This window comes from Microcebus murinus, chromosome 2, assembly GCF_040939455.1.
Source record: "Microcebus murinus isolate Inina chromosome 2, M.murinus_Inina_mat1.0, whole genome shotgun sequence".
NCBI classification, from domain to species: domain Eukaryota; kingdom Metazoa; phylum Chordata; class Mammalia; order Primates; family Cheirogaleidae; genus Microcebus; species Microcebus murinus.
This window is the reverse complement of record NC_134105.1, coordinates 10,127,959-10,153,491: the sequence shown is the minus strand read 5'-3', so window position 1 is coordinate 10,153,491 and position 25,533 is coordinate 10,127,959. Positions and strand designations below refer to the sequence as shown.

The window sequence follows — 25,533 nt, the reverse complement described above, 5'->3', positions numbered from 1 at the left end:
CGGCCGGCCCTGAGTTTCCAACCCCCCTGGCGATAACCAAGGACATTCCATCCGCCACAGGCCTCCTCTGCTCATCCGGGTTCCTGGCTAAACGTCTCTCTCAGTCTCACACCATTAGGACAACCGCCCAGTGGACCCGACAGTGCAGCGGAAGGTGGGTGCGGCCCTGAGGCCAACCTCAGAGCTAGGGACGCAGGGGAAGCGAGCGCAAAAGCTACGCTCCCCAAGCTTGTGTTCCACACTCCAGACAACCTCGCCCCGAGACCACAGCCCTTCTCAGCGTGGCATCGCGCCCCGGCCGCGGCGCGCCGGCCCGCCGCGCTGACGTGAGTGCGCGCGCGTCCTCCGCGCGGGCCCCGGCGCATGCGCGCTCTGCGCTGTCTTCTCCCGGTCGGAGCAGCAGCGGCGGCGGCGTTTGAGTGGACGAAGATGGCGGCTCTGGGCGGCTCGGGGTCCCGCCAGCTGTGAGGAGCCCCGAGTACTGCAAGCGCTGACTGAGGCAGAGCGCCTCTGCTCTGGCCCTGCCCTTGGCTCCCTCACCACAGTCGCCAGCGGAGTGAACCCGAGAGCGTGGAGCGAGCTGGGCCAGGTGAGGCCTCTCTCCCTCCCGGGGCTGCGGCGGGGAGCCGGCGCCTGCTGCCCTTTATGCCCCGGGCCTGCTGGGGGCAGCGGGCGCCCCAGGTCTGGTGCGGGCTGGCTGGTCAGGGCGCCTTGCTGTCGCCATCCTCGGTCTCTCCTGGGTGAGGCGGGGAGCAGGCGAGCCCCTTTCCAGCCAGCCCTTGGAATGGGAGCGCACCCGTCTCCTCGCCTCAGCAGGGCGGATCTAAGTCCCCTCACTGGGGCCACCAAGGGGTGTGTGGCCAGGGCAAGGATAGCTTTAGGGTGTCAGATAATCTTTCACTCCATCCGCGAACCTTTAGCTCTAGCGAGAGGAGCCAAGAGTCGGGTGCCTTGTAAAATTGGGGCTGCGGCTAGGGGCCAGCATCTCTGAAGCTGCAGCTGTAGAGGGATGATTTTGGAATCGGTTTGCGAGATAAAACACAAGCAGCTTTTCCTATCCCCTAGCTTGTTGAGTGTTCCCCTAGAGAAGTGGGAACTGCGGATCTCCTTGCTGGAGACAGCAGTCCACGCTCTGACTGTGGAAGGCTTCTGATGAGAATTATGTGCAAAAGGAAAGGTGAAGGGTGGGAACGAATTTGTAGACGGAGAGAAAACAATTGTGAGATCTCGGTAGACTCAGCAGAGTAACTTCAGCACTAATGGGGTTCGTTTGAAACCTTTGGATTGTTAAGATTCAGAATAACCAATTGCTTTGTCTGTTAAATCTCCCGACTTTTTTTTTTTTTTTTTGGAAAATAAAGGCTTCATTTCTTAATTGCCAAAGTCTTTGTATTTTTCTGTGGTGGGGTTCTGATCGATCTAGATGAAGATTCAGGCACGTTACCAGTTCTCACTGGCTGAGACATTGTAATATGCTTATTGCTTTTTGAGAACAACTTTTGTTGTTGTTGTTGTTGTTCAAATGCTAATCGGGAGACTTTGATCTAGTTTCTCTGATGTGGGGAAGCTGGTTTGAAGCCTGTGGTCGGTCTCTTCCTTGAGGAATAATGGCTTCAGTTGGAATTGTGCATTGGGGAATTGTTGAGGCAATTGCTTTTCCTTGAACACACCAGATACCTTTGTAACAAATTGGTTTTGCCTTTGCTTAAGAATGATGACATCATGGATTTAAAGGGACGAGAGGAATTTGAGAGGAAATACCATCATTTAGAATTGAACATTTAGAATTCAGTTTGTAGCTCTCATAGTGAATAGTGATGCTCTGTGTCAAATTGCTGACTTGGAATGTATTCAATCAAATGTATAATCTGATTGTGTGTCTTTTCTATTTTATGTTGTCACTTTATATCCAATAACTGTTTGCTTTTGCCAGGCGCAGTATAAATATATTACCCAATCTACATTGGTCCATGGGTGTGTTGTGTACTCCAAGAAGCTTTTAGTTGTTAAAATGACAGCTGTTTAGTATAATATTAGCTAATTCTTTGACACTTTTTTTCCTTTTCTATTCTTAAAGCCTTTTCCATAGGAATTTGTAGATTTTCTTAGTGCCTTTTCCAAAATGTAAGCCTGAACCAGCAAGTTCTCTGTGGTAGAAAATAGGAGAGCCACTTTGCATATCAATTTGCTAATAAAGAGTCGTGAAATTACTGCAGTAAAACATCCTGGTGCTTTGACATTATGGTTCTTGGCATAATATGTTGCATTGTTGTGCTAAATCATCATCAGGTATTGCTGCAACTTCATGACATCCATGACATCATTTGCTCTATAGCATTTTGACTTTTGCAATTCCTATCTCAAGAACAGAATCAGGAAAAATAGCTTCTTAATGTCTTAATGTCTGATTTCTAGAAGGGCCTTTATATAATACTGCTTTATGTAGTTTGAACTCTTAAGATTCAGAGCTGTATAATTATTCCTACCTATTATAAAGAGCAAGCAAAGAAAATGCTAGAAAAACCTCTGAGTTTTATGAGACTATTGAAGACACAAGGAGAAGCTATCTTGAAGATGAACAAATATGTGGTTATCTTTTTGATTTAAGGGTCATTTTAGTCATTGAATTAACAATTCTTTATAAAATGAGAATCCATTTGGTTAAATAATGCCCTTCCCACTTCACAAGATTGTTATGTGGATCAAAAGAGATAATGTTTGTGAAAGTGCTTTGTAAAATGTAAAAATAAAAGGTAAATATAAGATTGATTATTCCTTTTTTATGAAACACCTATTGAGGGCCCTTTCTGTGCTAGACATTTTGGGAAGTAGGTACTAATGATTCAAAGACCAGACAGCTTTTGATCTGAAGTTGCCTACAGTCTGGTTGGGGAGCAAGATAAGGACACCTATTAAGCATGTTGTAGTATAAGAAGTGCACTGAACCAACCAAGAGAGTCAAGGAAGGCTTCTTCCAGCTGGCATGGTTTTTCCCCATCCTTTCCTATTCTGCAAAATCTGCCTTTTTGTGAGTGACTTGCTTTTTATAAAAACTTAAAAAAAAAATTCTCTCCAGTTCTTTTCCCCTTTTATTCATTCACTGTCATGACACTTCCCACACAGTATGCCCCAGTTATGATTTCTGCATTCCCAAAAATCCAACAGTCTTGGGAGAACCTTTCTGAGTAAGTTATATGCACAGGCAACAAACACAAACATTGAAACTGCAATTAAAATATCTCAGATTACTAAGTGGTGACAACTTTAGAGTGATGATGCTTTTTTTGTTTTTGTTTTGAAAACTAGCACAAGAGGTACTGTATATTTTAATTTGGCCACACTTAGTTAATGCAGTAAATGTTTAGTTGTCATTCCTTACTGTGTTAACTATAGGTGGTTATAGGAACTGTCTCCTTTTTCCCAAAAATAAAATGAGAAAGTCTTACTCATTTTTGGGTGAAACTGACAGCTTAAGTCAGAATTACATTGAAATGTTTTATAGAATCTATGTGGATTGGGATTGCTTAAGCATCTCTGATATTGAACTTCTGTGTCCCAATACAAATTATGCACCCCAGTGCTGTAGTTGTTTTATAATATATTTAGCATGTTGTCACCTATATTGCAAAAACTTAATGAATTTTTGGATTGAGTATAATCTTAACCTGGCATTGTATTATCTGAACATGTACTATCTGTATCTTAACTGAAAATGGTGCCCTAAAGTTGTGACTGACAGAAAAGTGAAGGTGACGTGTTCATTTTTCCACATTGTAAAGCCTATACACAAGTCATTTAAAAATTGCCCAGTATTGGCAGCATGTGGTGGCTTACACCTATAATCCTAGCATTCTAGGTGGCTGAGGCAGGAGGATCACTAGTCAGAAGTTTGAGACCAGCCTGAGCAAGAGCGAGATCCCATCTCTACTAAAAATAGAAAAAGTTAGACGGGTGTGGTGGCCTGTAGTCCCAGCTACTCTAGAGGCTGAGGCAGGAAGGATGTCTTAAGCCCAGGAGTTTGAGGTGGCAGTGAGCTATGATGATGCCACTGTACTCTAGCTAGGGTGACAGAGGAAGACTCAAAAATTGTTTCCTGTGGCATTTTTCTATAAGTCTATAAGATTATGACTTAGTGGTACTCCCGTAGCTTTAATTTTGTACTTCCTTACTCATGATTGCATTGGAGAGTAAATTGCTTTGAATTAGATTCTTCCTGTAATAAATTTCTGCTTTTTAATTTATAAAGTTTTCTTCTAAGTTTCTAATTTAATTTTTTCCAGGCTAGGCACGGCGGCTCATGTCTAAAGTCGTAGCACCTTGGGAGGGTAAGGTGGGAGGATCGCTTGAGGCCAAGGGTTCATGACCAGCCTGAGCAACATAGCAAGACTCCACCTCTACAAGAAAAATAGAAAAATTAACTAGGTGTGGTGATGTGTGCCTGTAGTCCCAGCTACTTGGGAGGCTGAGGCAGGAGGATTGCTTGAGCTCGGGAGTTTGAGGTTGCAGTGATGAACTGTGATGATGCCACTGCACTCTAGCTGAGGAGACAGAGCAAGACCACGCACGTCTCAACAAATATTTTTTTTCGCCAGTGTTTGTTGCTGTTCTGTGTTTTACTTCAAAGATGGAAGTATCTTGTGGTGCTTTGATACAGACACATATGTACACATGTGTGTTTATATATTTATACTTTATAAATATAAATATATAGGTATTATGTAAAACAAGTCACTTTTAAAATTTTACTATTCTGAACAGTAACTTGCCTTAGATAGTAACTTAGTCATTTTTCTAAGAAGCCCTAGTGTCTTATACAGGGGATGTCTAATGCCATGGGGTCTTTATTGTGTCTAGTTCTTTTAGTAGGCAGAACTAGAAAATATGTTAATTAGAAATCAAATCTTAGGCTGGGCGCGGTGGCTCACGCCTGTAATCCTAGCACTCTGGGAGGCCAAGGTGGGCGGATTGCTCGAAGTCAGGAGTTCGAAACCAGCCTGAGCAAGAGCGAGACCCCATCTCTACTATAAATAGAAAGAAATTAATTGCCCAGCTAATACACATAGAAAAAATTAGCTGGGCATGGTGGCGCATGCCTGTAGTCCCAGCTACCTGGGAGGCTGAGGCAGCAGGATTGCTTGAGCCCAGGAGTTTGAGGTTGCTGTGAGCTAGGCTGATGTCACGGCACTCACTCTAGCCTGGGCGACAAAGCAAGACTCTGTCTCAAAAGAAAAAAAAAGAAATCAAATCTTAGTGTTGATATTTACAAATTAATTTTAACATATTACAGAATTTTTTTCCGTTTTGATTTTAATTCACTTATTACACTGAAAATTTTGGTTTTAATAGTGTTAACATTTATTTACTTTATCTTTTTTTTTTTTTTTGAGACAGAGTCTCGCTTTTTGTTGTCCAGGCTAGAGTGAGTGCCGTGGCGTCAGCCTAGCTCACAGCAACCTCACACTCCTGGACTCGAGCGATCCTTCTGCCTCAGCCTCCCGAGTAGCTGGGACTACAGGCATGCACCACCATGCCCGGCTAATTTTTTATATACATATCAGTTGGCCAATTAATTTCTTTCTATTTATAGTAGAGACGGGGTCTCGCTCTTGCTCAGGCTGGTTTCGAACTCCTGACCTCGAGCAATCCGCCCGCCTCGGCCTCCCAGAGAGCTAGGATTACAGGCGTGAGCCACCGCGCCCGGCCTTATTTACTTTATCTTATATATAAGAAGGCTCAAAAATATAGTGTCCATATTGCTACCAACAAAATAACTGAGGCAAATGTAAGATTTCTTCGCGGATTTTTTTGTTTTGTTTGAGATAGGGTCTTCCTTTGTTGCTCAGACACCAGGACAGTGGCGTGATCATAGCTCACTGCAACCTCAAACTCTTGAGCTCAAGTGATCCTCCTGCTTCAGCCTCTGCAGTAGCTGGGACTATAGGTACATGCCACCACACGCGGCTATTTTTATTTTTTTTGGTAGAGACAGGATCTGGCTATGTTGCTCAGATTGGTCTTGAACTCTTGACCTCAGTAGATCCTCCCACCTCGCCTCCCAAAGTGCTGGGATTACAGGTGTGAGTCACCATGCCTGGCCTATAGTTCTTAGAATATTTTAATCTTAGAATATTCCATTCACCAGGATCTGCCCAAAAACTGGAAAATATACTAGATATTTTATTTATTTATTTATTTATTTTTTTTGAGACAGAGTCTCACTTTGTTGCCCAGGCTAGAGTGAGTGCCGTGGCGTCAGCCTAGCTCACAGCAACCTCAAACTCCTGGGCTCCAGTGATCCTTCTGCCTCAGCCTCCCGGGTAGCTGGGACTACAGGCATGCGCCACCATGCCCGGCTAATTTTTTTTTTTTATATATATATATCAGTTGGCCAATTAATTTCTTTCTATTTATAGTAGAGACGGGGTCTCGCTCTTGCTCAGGCTGGTTTTGAACTCCTGACCTTGAGCAATCCGCCCGCCTTGGCCTCCCAAGAGCTAGGATTACAGGCGTGAGCCACAGCGCCCGGCCTATTTATTTATTTTTTTGAGACAGAGTCTCGCTTTGTTGCCCAGGCTAGAGTGAGTGCCCTGGCGTCAGCCTAGCTCACAGCAACCTCAAACTCCTGGGCTCAAGCAGTCCTGCTGCCTCAGCCTCCCAGGTAGCTGGGACTACAGGCATGCGCCACCATGCCCGGCTAATTTTTTCTATATATATTAGTTGGCCAATTAATTTCTTTCTATTTATAGTAGAGACGGGGTCTCGCTCTTGCTCAGGCTGGTTTCAAACTCCTGACCTCGAACAATCTGGCCACCTCAGCCTCTCAGAGTGCTAGGATTATAGGTGTGAGCCACCACGCCGGGCCCATACTAGATATTTTAGAGGAGATTTAATACAGATAATTGATTACATTTGTGTTACGTAGACCAAAAGGGCAAAAAAAGGTAGGGTGGGTATCTGTGCTTACCCACAGTCCTTTAGGTTTCCTGTGGATAAGGAGCAGTCAAAACATCCACCATTCATGAAATTATAATCTGATTATGGAGAAAAGCCATATAAAAACATGCCTATAACAGCATGAAATAGTGTGACTTTAAGTGTCAAAGAGTAATGGCACAGATGGATTTCTGGAAATGATTAATGTGGAAGGAGGTGGTTAGGAAATGACTTGTGATGGAAGGAGGTACTGTCCTCTGTCTAGAGAGATGAGTATTTTAGGTAGGGAGAAGCAGGAGGGCATTCTTTTCACTGCCCACCACCAGAAAAAAAACACAAGTGGAAACGAAATTTTCCATTCCCTTATGGCATCTTGTTAAAATGTATTATGTTCTTTGCAGAATATTTTTGTGTCAGTGGGGAAGCTGGCTTTATATGCAAACTGAGAGATTTGATAGGCGTATTGTGGGATTGTAGAGTACTTTGAATTCTTCCTGAAACATCATTTTCACCATGCTTCTCATCTGCTCCCATTTGATGAATTCTAGAGACTACAGAATAATCTCTAGAACAGATTGATGGAGCAAGAGACGAGTCAGGGAAGTTAGATAGCTACTGTGGTTTAAATGTGATGACAGTGAAACCAGCATCGTAACAGGGGGATAACAATAAAAGGAAGGACATTTTGAAGAAAGAGCTAGTAGAGGAAGATGAAAGTCTATATGTAAGATAATCATGTAATGGAACATATTACTGTTATTCTTTTGAGGATGGTGTGGAATTAATTTCAATGACTTATTTATACTATCTTTAAATGGCCAGGTATCGTGGCTCATGCCTGAAATCCCAGCACTTTGGGAGGCTGAAGTAGGAGGATCACCTGAGGCCAGGAATTGGAGACCACCCTGGGTAACATAGTGAGACCATTTCTCTACAAAACATGAAAAATAAATGGAGTCATAGAATTGGGTTTAAATTCTGGTTCATCTTCTTTTCTATAAAGCTGTGTAACCATGGACAAGTTAATTTATCTGAGCCCCATTATCCTCATCTGTAAAACAGACTGATAATATATCCGTCATAGAGGTGAGGTAAGGATTAAATGAGATAAAGTACCTGGCACATACTGTCAATACCTATGGTTTCCCCTTTCCTTTTATCATCTAGTCTTGACACCCACTGCATTTTAATGGTTACTTAAGACCTTGCTACACAAAGTCCACAGACTGGCAGCATTAGCATCATCAAAGTTAGAATGTAGAATGTCAAGTCCTATACCAGGCTTACTGAATTTGAATCTATAGTTTAAATTAGATTCACATTGAAGTTTGAGAAGCATTGGAACCTTAAGAGATTTCCAATGAGATTTCTTCATCTCAGTTCCTAATGATTTGGTTTTTCTTTTACCTTTGGCAGATTGGTTCTGCTATGCATTCTTAGCTGAAACTATTTTATTTTTTTATTTATCTATTTTTTTTTTTTTAAGAGACAGGGTTTCCCTTCATTGCCCAGGCTGCAGTGCAGTGGTGCAGTCACAGCTCACTGAAACCTCATACTCCTGGGCTCAAGTGATCCTCCTGCCTCAGCCTCTGAGAAACTGGGACTACAGGCACACACTGCCACTCCTGGCTAATTAAAAAAAATTTTTTTATAGAGACAGGGTCTCGCTATGTTGTTCAGACTGATCCAACTCCTGGCCTCAAGCAGTCCTCCCACTTCAGCTTCCCAAGTGCTAGAATTACAGATGTGAGCCACTGTGCCGAGCCATGAAACTATTTTAGAAGAACTATGTGAATGAGCATGTGTTCAGAGTGAAAGTTCAATTGCACAAATATTTGCACATTATGATTGAATAGTATTAAAAGTTAATTTTAGCTAGATTTCCTTATATTGTGAAAAATACAGAAGAGTGCATAAAACATATGCAGTTTAAAGAATAATTGCAAGCAAAAAAAAGAACAAAGAATAATTACAAGCAAATACCAGTGTAAACACTATCCATGTTAAGAAATAGAATATTGCTGGTGTCCTAAACATCTTTCCAGTGTCCTGCTGTCTGATCACAACCATTTCTCTCTCTTAGAAGTAACCACTATTTTGACTTTGTGTGGTAATTTCTTTGCAGTTTTGTATAGTTTTACCATCTGCGTATGTGTCCCTAAACAGTAGTTTTGTCTTTACATAAATGGAACCATACTTTATGTATTCTTTTGTTGTGTTCTTTTGCCCAGTATTAAAGCTGTATCCATTTGTTGTGTAGATTTTCTTTTTAAAGTAATAAAGCCAAATATCTAACAAGTTTTGCACAATTTTAGTTATTAAACCTTGATGTTTAGTTCAAAACACCCATCTATCTATACAAGGTTTGTTTGTTTCCTCTACTTAAAGATACACAGTTTTGATATGTAAACCAGTCAGCACTAGTTCTAAATATTACAAAATTGCAAGTTTTGGTTTTTACTTTTTTTTTTTTTTGAGACAGAGTCTCACTTTGTTGCCCAGGCTAGAGTGAGTGCCGTGGCATCAGCCTAGCTCACAGCAACCTCAAACTCCTGGGCTCAAGCAATCCTCCTGCCTCAGCCTCCCGAGTAGCTGAGACTACAGGCATGCGCCACCATGCCCGGCTAATTTTTTCTATATATGTTAGTTGGCCAATTAATTTCTTTCTATTTATAGTAGAGAGGGGGTCTCGCTCTTGCTCAGGCTGGTTTCGAACTCCTGACCTTGAGCAATCCACCTTCCTCAGCCTCTCAGAGTGCTACGATTACAGGAGTGAGCCACTGCGCCCTGCCAGGGTTAGGACTACATGTGTGTGCCTTTATTCCTGCCTATTTTTACAATTTTTTGTGAAGACAGAGTCTCACTATGTTTCCAGACTGGTTTTGAACTCCCAACCTCAACGAATTCTCCTACCTCAGCCTCCCAAAGTGCTGGGATTACAGGTATGAGCCACTATGCCTAGCCCTGGAAATTTTAAATTATATTTTATCTCCTTTTGTCATCTATTGATTTTACTCATTTATCTGTTGTCTACTATAGTTTAGTTACTAGGGGCAGTACATACATGAATCAGACATATAACCCATACTTGTTGAGGAAGATGTGTACTTGATTATTATATATGGTAGAAAGTGAGAAGAAAATATAAAGGGAATTCAGAAAAAAGAGTTTCATTCTAATTGGAGGAATCAGGGAAGGTTTTCTGAAAGAAGTGATGCCCGACCCAGCCTTGGATAGACAGATTTGCACATATGAAATTGTATCCCAAACAGCACCAGGGGCAAAGGATCATAGAGCTGGGAAGCAAAAGTCTTTATCAAGATTCAGTTTGGCCTAACAAAAGAGGACTAGACTATATTGGGGAGAAGCACACAAAAACAAGATTGAACCCAGATTGTGGTGACTTTAACATGCTATGCTAGCTGTGGAAGACACTTCCTCAAAAACTTAAGGCAGAATTACCATATGATCCAGCAATTCCACTTCCAGGTATATACTCAAAAGAATTGAAAGCAGGAACTCAAACAGATATTTCTGCATCAATGTTCATAGTAGCATATTCACATAGCCAGAGGTGGAAATCACCCAGATGTCCTTTAATGGATGAATGGATAAACAAAATGGGGTGTATATACATACAATGGAATATTTTTAAAAAGAGGGAAATTCTTTTTTTTTTTTTTTTTTAAGACAGAGTCTTGCTTTGCTGCCCAGGCTAGAGTGAGTGCTGTGGCATCAGCCTAGCTCACAGCAACCTCAAACTCCTGGGCTCAAGCAATCCTACTGCCTCAGCCTCCCAAGTGGCTGGGACTACAAGCATGCGCCACCATGCCCCAGCTAATTTTTTCCTATATATATTAGTTGGCCAATTAATTTCTTTCTATTTATAGTAGAGATGGGGTCTCCGTCAGGCTGGTTTCAAACTCCTGATCTTGAGCAATCCACCCGCCTCGGCCTCCCAGAGTGCTGGGATTACAGGCGTGAGCCATAGCATCCGGCCAAAAGAGGGAAATTCTGATACATAGAACAACATGGATGAATGTGAAACATGTTATGCTATGTGAAGTAAGCAAGACAGGACAAATACTGTTGGAATCACATATGTATGCATATGGAGTACCTAGAGTAGTCAGATTCATAGAGACAGAAAATACAATGATGGTTGCTAAAGGTAGGGGGCACAAGGCATGGGAAATTAATGTTTAATGGGTTTGGAGTTTCAGTTTGAGATGATGAAAAAGTTATGGAGATGGATAGTAGTGATAATTGCACAATAATATGCAATTCATGGAGTGCTTAATGCCATTGAACTGTATAGTTAAACATGGTTAAGATGGGAAAATAATAAAAATATTTTACTACAATAAAAATTGAAAACTAAAAGTTATGCTAAAGACCTTGAATTTTAAAGAATAGGCATTGAACAGTCAGTGAAAGTTTTTGATCCAGATTTGCATCATGAAGATTAATCCAGCAGCAAAATAAAGGATACATTGAAGAGGGAAGGCGTAAGGAGGTGGAAAACCAACAATTCTCCCTATTGAGGTAGTTAAGAGCTGATACGACCCTGATACAGGCCAGCAATGGAGGGAATTGGAAGGAAGGCTGAATATAAGAGAAATTTGACAATTGATTAGATATGAGAGGAAAGTGAAAAGGAAAAGTAAGAGATGACTTCTGGCTTTTGAGTCAGGAAAAGAGGATAGTAAGTGGGTGCCTGGGAAAATGTTTAATGTGAACCTAGTGTGTAAGGTGTCTAGAAGGCAACTGAAAATATGAAAATGAGTTGATGGAGTTCAGGACAATCCAAGCCTAGAGGTGAGTTTTAGAATCATCCATCCATCCATTCTTTTGAATAAATGTTTAACTGAATTTGTGCCTTTTACCAGGCGTATCAAATAGACACTTAAGTCTCTAATCTCAAGGATATCACAGTCTCGTGAGTCATTCTCTTAGAGGTTATATTTGAAACTACGTGATTGCCCGAGGAGAAAATGTAGCAAGGAAAGAGAAGGCAAAAAGTGGAAGCTTAGGGGCTACCTCCATAGGGTATGAAAGGAGAAAGGAAGCACACAATGAAGGGTCAGAGAGGTAGTTAGATACCAAGGGGAATATAGTCATCAAGAATTAAACTGAATTTGAGCAATTCTAATGGTGATAACAGATGAAGCTGGAAATTTTCAGAGATTTGTTCTTTAAAAATTTAAAGTTTACTATTTTATTGTCAGTTTTTCTGTAACAGTGATGACAGGGTAATCTTAAATTTCCTTTTTCTTTTGTGCCATTTTTGATGTTTTCTTATCTATAACTGATTGAGGTAGAATTACATTAGTGTGCCCACTAGCTGTGCTTTCTTTTTTTTTTTTTTTTTTTTTTTTTTTGAGACAGAGTCTCGCTTTATTGCCCAGGCTAGAATGAGTGCTGTGGTATCATGTGTTATCAGCCTAGCTCACAGCAACCTCAAACTCCTGGGCTCAAGCAATCCTGCTGCCTCAGCCTCCTGAGTAGCTGGGACTACAGGCATGCACAACCATGCCCGGCCAGTTTTTTCTATATATATTAGTTGGCCAATTAATTCTTTCTATTTATAGTAGACAGGGGCTTGCTCTTGCTTAGGCTGGTTTCGAACTCCTGACCTCGAGCAATCCACCCGCCTCGGCCTCCCAGAGTGCTAGGATTACAGGTGTGAGCCACCGTGCCCGGCTGTCTTCCTTTGATTTAAATTGGCCCCACTCATAAAACATTTTTTTGTTATGATACAAACACATAACATAAAATTAATCATTTTAGGTGGTTTTAGCTGTATTCATATTTTTGTGCAACCAATAATACATTTCCTTTTTTTGAGACAGAGTCTCACTCTGTTGCCCTGGCTAGAGTGTCGTGGCATCAGCATAGTTCACAGCAACCTCAAACTCTTGGGCTCAAGCGATCCTCCTGCCTCAGCCTCCTAAGTAGCTAGACCACAGGCATGCGCCACCATGCCCGGCTAATTTTTTCTATATATATTTTTAGTTGGCCAATTAATTTCTTTCTATTTTTAGTAGAGACGGGGTCTTGCTCTTGCTCAGGCTGATTTCGAACTCCTGGCCTTGAGCAATCCTCCCGCCTCGGCCTCCCAGAGTGCTAGGATTAGAAGCGTGAGCCACCATACCCGTACATTTCTTGATTCTTACTACGTTTTAAAAAACAGAACATGTTGAGGCAGGGAATATATGGGAAATCTGTACATTCTGATCAATTTTGCTGTGAACCTAAAACTGCTCTAAAAAAATAGTCTATCAAAAAGACAATGTGAGACAAAGAGGCTGGGTGAGGTGGCTCAAGCCTGTAATCCTAGCACTGTGGGAGGCCAAGGTGGGAAGATCACTTGAGCTCAGGAGTTTGAGGTCAGCCTGAGCAAGAGTGAGGCCCCGTCTACTAAAAATAGAAAAATTAGCCGGGTGTCATGGTGCTTGCCAGTAGTCCCAGCTACTCGGGAGGCCAAAGCAGGAGAATCAGTTGAGCCCAGAGTTTGAGGTTGCAGTAAGCTAGGCTGATTCCAAGACACTCTAGCCTAGGTGTCAGAGCAGACTTGGTCTCAAAAAAAAAAAAAAGTAAAGAATGTAAGAGAGAGACCATTTTCCTAGCAATTTTATTTCCTCTTTCTCACATGTAAAGTTGGTTCTGTTTAATTTCACTATAATATTCAATGTATTTTATTTGAGATACCTAGTTGAGTGATTAAAGAATATGACTTCATTTGTTATCTTAGTTGCTTTAAACTACAACAGCAAGAAAAATGTTTTATAACACATTTTACAGAAAAACATTTTTAGGGGGAATAAACTTTTTAATCATTCAACCGGCTTTGTCAAGTTTTTTACTTTTGCCATGTGTGCTTCAGAATTTTTTTGAAATTTGCTTTTTTTTTTTTCTTTTTCTTGAGACAGAGTCTTGCTCTTGCTCAGGCTGGTTTTGAACTCCTGGCCTCAAGCAATCTTTCCACCTCAGCCTTCCAGTGTGGTAGGATTACAGGTGTGAGCCATTGTGCCTGGCCTCAGAATTTTTTTTTTCTTTATTTTTTTTTTCTATTTTCAGTTGGCCAATTAACTTTTTATTTTTATTTTTAGTAGAGACGGGGATCTCGCTCTTGCTCAGGCTGGTCTCGAACTCAGCTCAGATGATCCACCCGCCTTGGCCTCCCAGAGAGCTAGGATTACAGGCGTGAGCCACCGTGCCCAGCCAGAATTTTTTTTAAAAGGAATATATAAGACACAGGTAGCATTTGAAACTTTCTATGTGTTCCTTTTGCAATCCCTATTGCATTCATCTCTTTCTAAAATAACCATGATGAATTTGATATTTAGCTTTCTTATGCATGCTTGTATATTTTACTATATATTTATGTATTTATAACATTCCACGAGGGCTGTCCAGAAAGTATCCAGCCATGGATTCAGTAGATACACAATACAATGGCTGAATACTTTCTGGACAGCCCTCTATAGGGATAGTCTTATGTGAGTATTTACTTAATATAAATGACAGTCTGTTTATTTAAGTGAACAATATATTGTACAAATTAGATGTTTTATGAAGTCATTTTGTGAATATAAAAAATAAGTTGGCGAAGCCTATCTTTCTTTACTAATGTACATAACTTTTCATTACCTACCTTTTTAGGTCTAAAGTTAATATAACTTGCTTTAAACTGAAATGTGCATTTTATGACTTATATATTTAATCAAATGTACATTAATTAGCTTATTTCATTAATTTAATGAAAGTGTATTTATTACTATCGCAACTAATTTTTGCATAACTACTGCTGCTAAACCAGCAGAGGGGGCTCACCAATATAAAAAACTGCTGATGTCAATTCTAGCTAGAAAACTTGAAAATTTAGCTCAGAAGAAAAGTAGAATAAACAGAAGCCTTAGTGATTCTGTCTCTGGATGGAAGTGACTATATCTTGATTATTAACACATTGGGTATCAGTATTACTGGAAATGAATGTTATTACTAATTAATTTAAAAATTCATGGGTAATATATTGAAATCTTTTTATATGATTTTATACATCTTTTCTAAGTCAGATTCTTGTAGGCAGCAAACATTTGCAGAATTTGGTGCAAGTGTGTTTGAATTCTGAAAATTAATTTTTTTCTTTCAGTTCTTAAGTTGCAGATAGCTCCTTGTTCTGGCCATATAGCACTATGTAAATAGGAAATAATAAAGATAATTAACAATTATGCTAATCTATTTTGATTAAGAAGGCCTGTCTTTACTATATAAAATTAAACATTTAGAATTATAACTCTGTTTCCTTCAGTTATTGCTACATTTTAATAAATTGATAAAAAACAGAACTTATGGCTAAGGTGATTTTCTTTCTTTTTTTTTGAAACAATATCTTGCTCTGTCACCTAGGCTCGGGTGTGGTAGTAGCTGGGGCTGCAGGCATATACCACCACTACCTGCTAATTTTTTTCCCCTCCAAGACAGAGTCTCACTCTGTTGCCCAGGCTAGAGTGGCGTCAGCCTAGCTAACAGCAACCTCAAACTCCTGGGCTCAAGCGATCCTTCTGCCTCAGCCTCCTGAATAGCTGGGACTACAGGCTTTGCCGCCATGCCTGGCTAATTTTTTCTATATATATTTTTTAGTTGGCCAATTAATTTCTTTATAGTAGAGATGGGGTCTCACTCTTGCTCAGGCTGGTCTTGAACTCCTGAGCTCAAATAATCCACCCGCCTTGGCCTCCCAGAGTGCTGGAATTACAGGCATGAGCCACCATGTCTGGCCCCAGGTAATTTTTTGATGTTTTTTGTAGAGATGGGGTCTCCCTTTTGCTCAGGCTGATCTGAAACTCCTGAGCTCAGGCAGTCCTGTCTTGGCCTCCCAGAGTGCTAGGGTTACAGGTGTGAGCCACTGTGCCTGCCCTCAAGCCTAGTTTTATTCATACCTGTACATAAGTATTTCTGTACATTTTAACAATTAAATGTACCTTTGTTTTGAGGATTCTTGTGTTAGCCACTGTTTTTTCTTTTCTTTTGGCCACTGTTTTTTCCAATCTCTCATCAGTATTAGTGCAGGGCAGTTCAGTAAACCCTTTCTCTTTTTTCCTTCTTTAATTTGATGTAGTGGAAATTTTCAAATATGTACAATAGTAGAGAGGATAATGTAATGTCTTTTTATACCCATCACTTAGCTTTAAAAATTACCAACATTTTTCCTATCTTATTTCAATTATGTTCTCACTTTTGGGTAGGGTGGAGGTATGGAGTATTTTAAAGGAAATTCTAGATATCCTGTCATTACTCAAAAATACTCATCTTTAGCTGATTCTTGGGAAGTATTTTCGTCACATATTTTGCTGTTCTGTTATTGAGAGCATACATATTTAGGATTGTTATTCCTTCTTGATGAATTGATCTCTTCATCATTTTGATGTGTCTCTCATTTTTCCTGGTTATATTCCTTGTTTTTTTCTTTTTTTCCCAGTCAGGGGTTGTGGTACAGTTTATTTGTTTTTGTAATAATGTGAACATTGTCCTTCTAGTAGGATCTATCTCTTCACCATGAAGAAGAGAGCTTTTTGTTTTTTTTTCAACATGAGTGATTATTTTAAGAGTATGATGAGGAGCCACTGAGCAAAAAAGGAGGATATAAATAAGACCCAAATACATAGGCACCAGGTGCTGCTTTCTCAGGTTCATGAAAGCAATCCTCCACCACTGAACTCCATTCTCCCAGGAGGCTCAATGAAGGCTAACCAGTCTGATGCATATGTAGGCAACAGTCCCATGGACTGGCACTTGTAAACAGCCAAAGCCAAACCCATCAGGTTCCCAATAAGATAGACCAAACCCTGAAGAAACTTCTGACTTGAACTTTCTAACATTTTGAAAGTGGCTGAAATGGCCATAAATGCCTGAATGGGTCGCCACGCCATCATACACACCATCATAGTAGGGAAGATGGAGATAGTATTGCTTGCCATGTACATGATAAAGAGGTTCATGGGAGTCTGTTTGAGGGGACCCCAGGCAATGTCCCAGCAGCGCTTCTCCACCAGGATGCGGTCTCTTGCACACTGGTATCAGGCACTTGCTTGTCCAAGTAACCTACTGGGTAAAGTGAGTCTCCCTGGCCACTGCCCCGGTCACTTCGGCCCCTGCTGCCTCCTCCAGGCCCGCTCAGCTCAATGGCCCACTTGAAGCGCCGGCCTTGGTTGGCTACTAGGCTCCCCCGGGCCGACATCACGTCAACAGCAGCTTTCTAAAGCCCGCAGCTTCTCACTCCCTATATTCCTTGTTTTGAAGTCTACAATGTCTGTTATTAATGTAGCCACTATAGTTTGTAGTGCTTAGTATTTACCTTGTATCTTTTCCTGTCCTTTTACTTTTTACTTCTGTGCACCTTTGCATTTAAAGTGTATTTCTAGTGGACATATAGTTAGGTTTTGCTTTTTTTTTTAGCTTACAGCAACCTCCTGGGCTGCCTCAGCCTTCCGAGTAGCTGGAACTATAGGCATGTGCCACCATGCCCTGCTAATTTTTTTAAGTTAGCCAATTAATTTCTTTCTATTTATAGTAGAGACGGGGTCTCGCTCTTGCTCAGGCTGGTCTCGAACTCCTGACCTCGAGCAATCCGCCCGCCTTGGCCTCCCAGAGTGCTAGGATTACAGGTGTGAGCCACCACGCCAGGCCAGGTTTTGCTTTTTTATTCTGTCTGATAATCTCCTTTTTTTAAGGTATCAGAGGGGAAGGGAAAGGTGAATCTCTGTTTTTTGGAATGTTTAGACAATTTATATTTAATATACTTTAATATAGTTGGGTTTTAATCTACCATCTTGCTCTTTTTCTCTTTGTAACATCTGTCCTTTGTTCTTTTACTACCTTCTTTGGATTAAGTAATTGAATACCGTTTTGTTTTACTATTGGGATAATAGCCATATCTGTTTTTGTGTGTGTGGTTGTAGGATTTACACTATACTTGTTTAATTTACAACAGTCTACCATTATGTACAGTCTACAATATGTGTTTTAAATTTATCTACAGTCTATTGTACAGAGGTGCAGTATTATGTCTCTTCACATATAAGACCCTATATTTCCCTTGTCCCCATCTTTGTGCTATTGTTGCCATATATTTTATTTCTATATATGTTGTAAACTCCACAATATATTATTTTTGCTTTAATCAGTTATCTTTTAAGGAATTCTTAAAAGTCAGAAAACCAAAAGTCTCCTATATTTATCCATACATCCATTATTTCCTGTGTTCTTCATTTCTTTCCTTTTTTTTTTCTTTTTTGTTTTTGAGTCCATCTCACTCATTTGCTCTGGGTAGAGTATAGTGGTGTCGTCATAGCTTACTGCAACCTCAAACTCCTGGGCTCAAGGGATCCTCCTGCCTCAGCCTCCCAAGTAGCTGGTACTACAGGTGTGTACCACGATGCCTGGCTACTTTTTCTTTTTGGTAGAGATGGGGTCTCACACTTGCTCAGGCTGTTCTCGAACTCCTAAGCTCAAGTGATCCTCTTGCCTTGGCCTCCCAAAGTGCTTAGATTACAGGGGTGAGCCACTACATCTGGCCATTTCTTAATGTATATTCAAGTATCGTGCTTCCACCTGAAGAACTTTAACATTTCTTGCAGTGCAGGTGTATTAATGTTATAGTATTTCCACCTTGCTGTTCTGAAAATATTTTTATTTCACCTTTATGTTTGAGGATATTTACATACATATAGAACTCCACATTGAATTTTTTCTTTCAGTACTTTAAAGATGTCATTCCAGCCGGGCGCGGTGGCTCACGCCTGTAATCCTAGCTCTTGGGAGGCTGAGGCGGGCGGATTGCTCAAGGTCAGGAGTTCAAAACCAGCCTGAGCAAGAGCGAGACCCCGTCTCTACTATAAATACAAAGAAATTAATTGGCCAACTGATATATATATATAAAAAAAAAAAAATTAGCCGGGCATGGTGGCGCATGCCTGTAGTCCCAGCTACTTGGGAGGCTGAGGCAGAAGGATCGCTCGAGCCCAGGAGTTTGAGGTTGCTGTGAGCTAGGCTGACGCCACGGCACTCACTCTAGCCTGGGCAACAAAGCGAGACTCTGTCTCAAAAAAATAAAAATAAAAAAAAAAAAAAAAAAAAATGTCATTCCACTGACTTCTGTCTTTCATAATTTCTGACAGTCATTCTTTGTTCCTGTTTTCTCTGACTGCCTTTAAGTTTTTCTCTATCACTGGTTTTTTTTTTTTGAGACAGAGTCTTGCTTTGTTGCCTAGGCTAGAGTGAGTGCCGTGGCATCAGCCTAGCTCACAGCAACCTCAAACTCCTGGGCTCAAGCGATCCTTCTGTCTCAGCCTCCCAAGTAGCTGGGACTACAGGCATGCGCCACCATGCCCGGCTAATTTTTTTCTATATATATTAGTTGGCCAATTAGTTTCTTTCTATTTATAGTAGAGACGGGGTCTCACTCTTGCTCAGGCTGGTTTCGAACTCCCGACCTCGGGCGGATTCCGCCCGCCTCGGCCTCCCAGAGAGCTAGGATTACAGGCGTGAGCCACCACGCCCGGCCTCTATAACTGGTTTTGAGCAATTTGATTCTGAAGTGTCTTGGTGTGGTTTTTGTCTTTGTGTATGTGTTTTTATCCTACTTGGTTTTGTTCTGATCCTTGGATCCCTGAATTTATTGTATTCATCAGATTTGGGAAAGTTTTCCTTATATTTCTTAAAATTTTTTCTGGCTCCCTACTCCTCCTCCCCAAGACTCCAATTACGTGTATATTAGACCTTGTGATATTGCCCCAAAGGTTACTGAGGCTTTATTAAGTTTTTTCAGTCTTTTTTTTTCACTTTGTGTTTCACTTTAGATAGTTCATGTTGCTGTGTCTTAAAGTTCAACTGATTCTTTTCTTCTGTATCCTTTAACCTGCTGTTAACTATGTACAGTAATATTTTCATTTCATATCGCTAGATTTTTTTTTCCTTATAAATATTTTCCATTTCTCTCCTTACTGTAGTCATGTTTCCCTTTAAATCCTTGAACATAATGTGCTTTTTTGATTTTTAAGAGACAGGTGTTGCTCTGTCACCCAGGCTGGAGTGCAGTGGTGTGATCATAGCTCACTGTTACCTCCAACTTCTTGGCTCAAGTTATCCTCCCCAGTAGCCAGGACTATAGGCATGTGCCACCACACTCAGCTAATTCTTAAATTTTTGTTTTTGTTTTTGTTTTTGTTTTCTTTTTTTTTTTTTTCTTTTTTTTGAGACAGAGTCTCACTTTGTTGCCCAGGCTAGAGTGAGTGCCGTGGCGTCAGCCTAGCTCACAGCAACCTCAAACTCCTGGGCTCAAGCGATCCTTCTGTCTCAGCCTCCCAAGTAGCTGGGACTACAGGCATGTGCCACCATGCCCGGCTAATTTTTTCTATATATATTAGTTGGCCAATTAGTTTCTTTCTATTTATAGTAGAGACGGGGTCTCGCTCTTGCTCAGGCTGGTTTCGAACTCCTGACCTCGAGCAATCCGCCCGCCTCGGCCTCCCAGAGAGCTAGGATTACAGGCGTGAGCCACCGCGCCCGGCCTGTTTTTGTTTTTTTGAGACAGTATCTCTGTCTGTCACCTGGGCTAGAGTGCAGTGGCATATCATCATAGCTCACTGCAACCTCACATTTCCGGGGTTCAAGCAATCCTTCTGCGTTGGCCTTTAAAAGTGCTAGGATTAGAGGTCTGAGCCACTGCTCCCAGCCAATCATTTGCTTTAATCCAAGGATTTCAGTGTCTAAGAATAAAATAACTTTGAATGTTTTTACCTATATGAGCCATCTTTATGCACTGTTTATCTAGCATTTCTCCTGTGTGAAGGCTTTTTGTTTTGTTTTGAGATAGAGTCTCACTTTGCCACCCTTGGTAGAGTGCAATCATAGCTCACTGCAACCTCAAATTCCTGGGCTCAAATAATACTCCTGCCTCATCCTCCTAAGCAGCTGGGACTACAGATGTGTGCCATGACGCCTGGCTCATTTTTCTATTTTTAGTATAGACAGTCTCGCTCTTGTTCAGGCTGGTCTTGAACCCCTGAGCTCAAGCAATGTCAGTCTCAGCCTCCCAGAGTGCTAGTGTTATAGGTATGAGCCACCATGCCCAGCCTCCTGTTTGAAGTTTTGATTTGTAGTTTGCAGTATTAAAGAAGTAGCATTGAACTAGATGATAACTGCTAATAACCTAGGTGTTATATTATCTTTCTTTTGTATGTTAATGTTATTGTGTGGGTGGGAATCCTACAAATGACAATTTAATTTTGGAGTTTGTAAACTGATGCAGAATAGTAAATATGAAATAGTGAAATTAGGGGCATTTATTTTATATTATGTTCTTAGTTGTAGGTTATTTTAAAAAATGTTTAGGCCAGGCGTGGTGGCTCACACCTGTAATCCTAGCACTCTGGAAGGTTGACAGGAGGATCTCTCAAGGTCAGGAATTAGAAACCAGCCTGAGCAATAGTGAGATCCCATCTCTACTAAAAATAGAAAGAAATTAATTGGTCAACTAAAAATATATGGAAAAAATTAGCCGGGCATAGTGGCGCATGCCTGTAGCCCCAGCTACTCAGGAGGCAGAAGGATTGCTTGAGCCCAGGAGTTTGAGGTTGCTGTGAGCTAGGCTGACACCATGGCACTCTAGCCAGGGCAACAGAGTGAGACTCTGTCTCAAAAAAAAAAAAAGTTTGAAAATCAACAATATTTAGAATGGACCATACTGCTTACCATGGTCAATGATGTTTACCATAGACCTTTTGCTTACGCACCAGAGAGGTGTTCTGGGAGCATTAGTCTTATCTGTAGAATCAATTTTTTTCTTTCTTTATTTTTTTTTTACCATTCATTTATTTATTTTTGAGACAGGGTTTCTGTTGCTCAGCCTGAAGTGTAGTGGTGTGATCACAGCTCACTGCAGCCTCAAACTCCTGGGCTCAAGTAATACTCCTTCCTCAGCCTCTCCTGTTGCTAGGACTACCTGGCTAATTAAAAAAAAATTTTTGTAGAGGTGGGTCTCACTGTGTTTCCCAGGCAGGTCTTGAACTCCTGGGCTGAAGCAATCCTCCTGCCTCTGCCTCCCAAAGTGCTGTGATTATAGGTGAGCCATTACACCTAGCCTGTAGAATCAATTTTAAAATTGAAGTAAAAATTTTTGCCTTCCACATATTTCTTTCTGTCTGGTAGCTAAATTTTATATTACAAGCTTTCTTTGAATACATTTGTACTCTGTATAGTCTTCACTTATTTTTATAGAGATGGTACAAAATATTGCCTTTTGAAGTTTGTGGTGGACTATTATTTTTACTAGACAGTTGATAGAGTATGCAAGATCAATTTCACTGAGATCATAGCAAATTTAGAGAAGGTCAGAGATGGAAATTAGTTTTCCTGATTCTATCCTTTTAAATACTAACTCTTCAATTTTGAATTAAGTGTTAACAATTTTTAGCTGTGTCACACTACCCACCTGAAGCACAGTATGATACATTACATATAAAAGGACAGTTGGCATTGATAATGTTCACATTTATGGACACCATATCTTACAGTATATTTTCTGCCTTAAAGCAAAATTATGGTTGTACATGTTGCATCTTGATTGCCTTTGTGTTATTGCCTTTGGCTAGACTTTATTGGAAACCATAGCAAATGAGAACTGAAATGTAGGTTTTAATTAGGCAAGTGATTAATAAGCAGAATTGTAACTTGTGAAGTGGTGAAAAGTAGAAACTATCTGTATTATTTATCTAATGTTGGGTTAAGTCCTGGAGGCCACCTTACTCAACATATTTATGCAGCTCTTAAGATAATGAAGCTAATTTGCAAAATGATTAGAGGCCATAAGGAGTACTTAATTGGTTGGAGGGGATGGAAGAACCTCACAGAAGAGATAACTCTTAAATAAGGAATAGTCGGTCATCTAAGTTTAAATTATGTGAGTAATGAAAGCTATAGTTGATTATGTCTGATATTATTTCTCTCAGATGACTTATAAGTTCCTAGGAAAAAAATACCACTTACCAGAATTAACTCAAGAAGAAATAAAAAACTCAAGTAGTCTTATTAACATTAAAGAAATGGAATCAGTGGACAGATAATTAAGTTTTGCAAGTAGTTGTCGTTAAAAGAAGGTGCAACAAACCTCCACTTGCGCATACATTTTTGATCACATGAATGTTTGTGTTGGAAAGATACCTGAAAATTACCTTACTGAGTCAAAGGGTTTGCACATTTTAAATTGATAAGCATTGCCAGATCCGGTATGTTTTTCAAATTTTTCTTCTTTTATATGGATTCTGCCTGAGCAATAGCAGAAACACTTGTATAAGATATGTAGATATATTTAGAAGAAATGTAGAATCAAAGTAGAATTGCCTCTAGCACTCTGAGAGGCCGAGGCGGGTGGATTGCCCGAGGTCAGGAGTTCGAAACCAGCCTGAGCAAAAGTGAGACCCCATCTCACTATAAATAGAAAGAAATTAATTGGCCAACTAATATATATATAGAAAAAATTAGCCGGGCATGGTAGCACATTGCCTGTAGTAACAGCTACTCAGGAGGCTGAGGCAGTAGGATCGCTTGAGCCCAGGAGTTTGAGGTTGCTGTGAGCTAGGCTGACGCCACGGGCACTCACTCTAGCCTGGGCAACAAAGCAAGACTCTGCCTCAAAAAAAAAGAATTGCCTTTAATTTTTTTAATTATGAGAAAAACATTTCAAGATACAGAACTGATTATGGAAAGTAAAATACATTAAATTTTTTAAAGGTTGTATTGAAACTGATCTGCATTGCATGAGTAAACCAGAAAGGTGTTAGACCTTCTTAAACTGAAGTCATGAAGTGGTGATTATCCTAGCCATTTTTAACCCAGAGGACACTTTTGTTTTCCTTATTTCACAGATTCTTTTGAATCTTGAAGAGTTTTTTAACTTACATAATTTTGCAATGAGGTTTGGACTCGTTCCTGTTTTTTGTTGTTGTTGTTTGTTTGTTTTAAGTAGCATATAGGAGCATATTGCGTGAGAAACTTTAGTTTATGGGCTGGGCAAGGTGGCTCATGCTCGTAATCCTAGTGCTTTGGGAGGCCAAGGCGGGAGGATCACTTGAGCTCAGGAGTTTCAGACCAGTGTGAGCAAGAGGAAGACCCTGTCTCTACTAAAAATAGAAAAATTAGCTGGGTGTGGTGCCACAGGCCTGTAGTTCCAGCAGTTCCAGATACTCAGGAGGCTGAGACAGGAGGATCACTAGAGCCCATGAGTTTGAGGTTGCAGTGAGCTGTGATGATGCCACTGCACTCTACCCAGGGCCAACAGAGCAATACTCTGTCTCAAAAAGAATAAAATACCTTTAGTTTCTGTGTAAAGTTATGTAACCCTGTGGTTTGATGGTAATATCCCCAATAACAGTAATAAAATTTGACTGATAGAATTAATTTCAACTTAAAATATAAAAGAAAAAAGATATTATAGGTAAACCTTATTAAAAATATAGACCTTAAGAATTTAGTGGGCGAAACACATGAGCAAAACATAAATTTGACTAGCCAACTGAGGAAAAGAGCAATTAAGCTATTTCTAAAAGAAATCAGGTTGCATTCATTTTTCACACACTTTTACTAGTAGTCATCATCATCTCTAAATGTTTTTCTAATGCTGTAATCTTATCACTCTGGGAGGCCGAGGCAGGAGGATTGCTCAAGGTCAGGAGTTGGAGACCAGCCTGAGCAAGAGCAAGACCCCATCTCTACTGAAAATAGAAACAAATTAATTGGCCAACTAAAAATATATAGAAAAAGTAGCTGGGCATGGTGGCGCATGCCTGTAGTCCTAGCTACTCAGAAGGCTGAGGCAGAAGGATTGCTTGAGCCCAGGACTTTGAGTTTGCTGTGAGCAAGGCTGGTGCCACAGTACTCTAGCCCGGGCGACAGAGTGAGACTCTGCCTCAAAAAAAATAAAAAATAAAAAAATAAATGTTTTTCTAGTGTTAGAAAATGGTTTCCCAGCATAACTGGAAATAGATAGTTTTTATTTATTCATTCATTCATTCATTTATGAATGAATGAATGAATGACAGAGTCTCACTCTGTTGCCCGGGCAACAGAGTCTTTAGGGTGTGTATGTGTGTGTGTGAGGTTTCCTTTCCTAGAGATTATGATCTTCTAACTTGTTCAGGTTTTTAAATATCCTTTTATGAAACTATGATGATATTAGATGGTAGGATTTGTTTCCGTGTGTGTGGTTTCTTTTGTTTTTATTTTTTTCCTTATTTGGAAAAATAAAAAGTTGTCAACCCCATGTCAGTCCCTTCCCACCAAAAATAAAAATAAAAATGCTGATCTGTGAAATTCAGAAGTCTGGGAACCGTTGTGATAAAGCCTTTTCCCAAAAGGCAAAGAGAACCCTGACATGCAGCTGTTTTTACACACCCCTCCTATTTTGTCAGAGTGAGGGCACGTAAAGGCAGAAAAATCCAAACATCTTAAAAATAGTAATAATTTGCTTAGATACTGTACATTTTCTTTTTTAACTTAAGAATAAAAGTTTCTATTTCTTCATGCCCCATTTTTATCCTC

General features: G+C 40.4%; 1 protein-coding gene and 1 pseudogene across 1 annotated transcript in view; one reads left to right on the top strand and one right to left on the bottom strand.

The window, feature by feature from the left end:
- Positions 1 to 372: 372 nt before the first annotated feature.
- Positions 373 to 25,533, top strand: part of FBXO42 (F-box protein 42) — a 92,380-nt gene continuing 67,219 nt past the window's right edge. The window contains exon 1 of the mRNA XM_012763079.2: positions 373 to 589. The gene's annotated coding sequence lies outside the window, so the exon portion shown is untranslated. The remainder of the gene's footprint in view (positions 590 to 25,533) is intronic.
- Positions 16,533 to 17,176, bottom strand: LOC105870488 (ER membrane protein complex subunit 4 pseudogene; annotated as a pseudogene).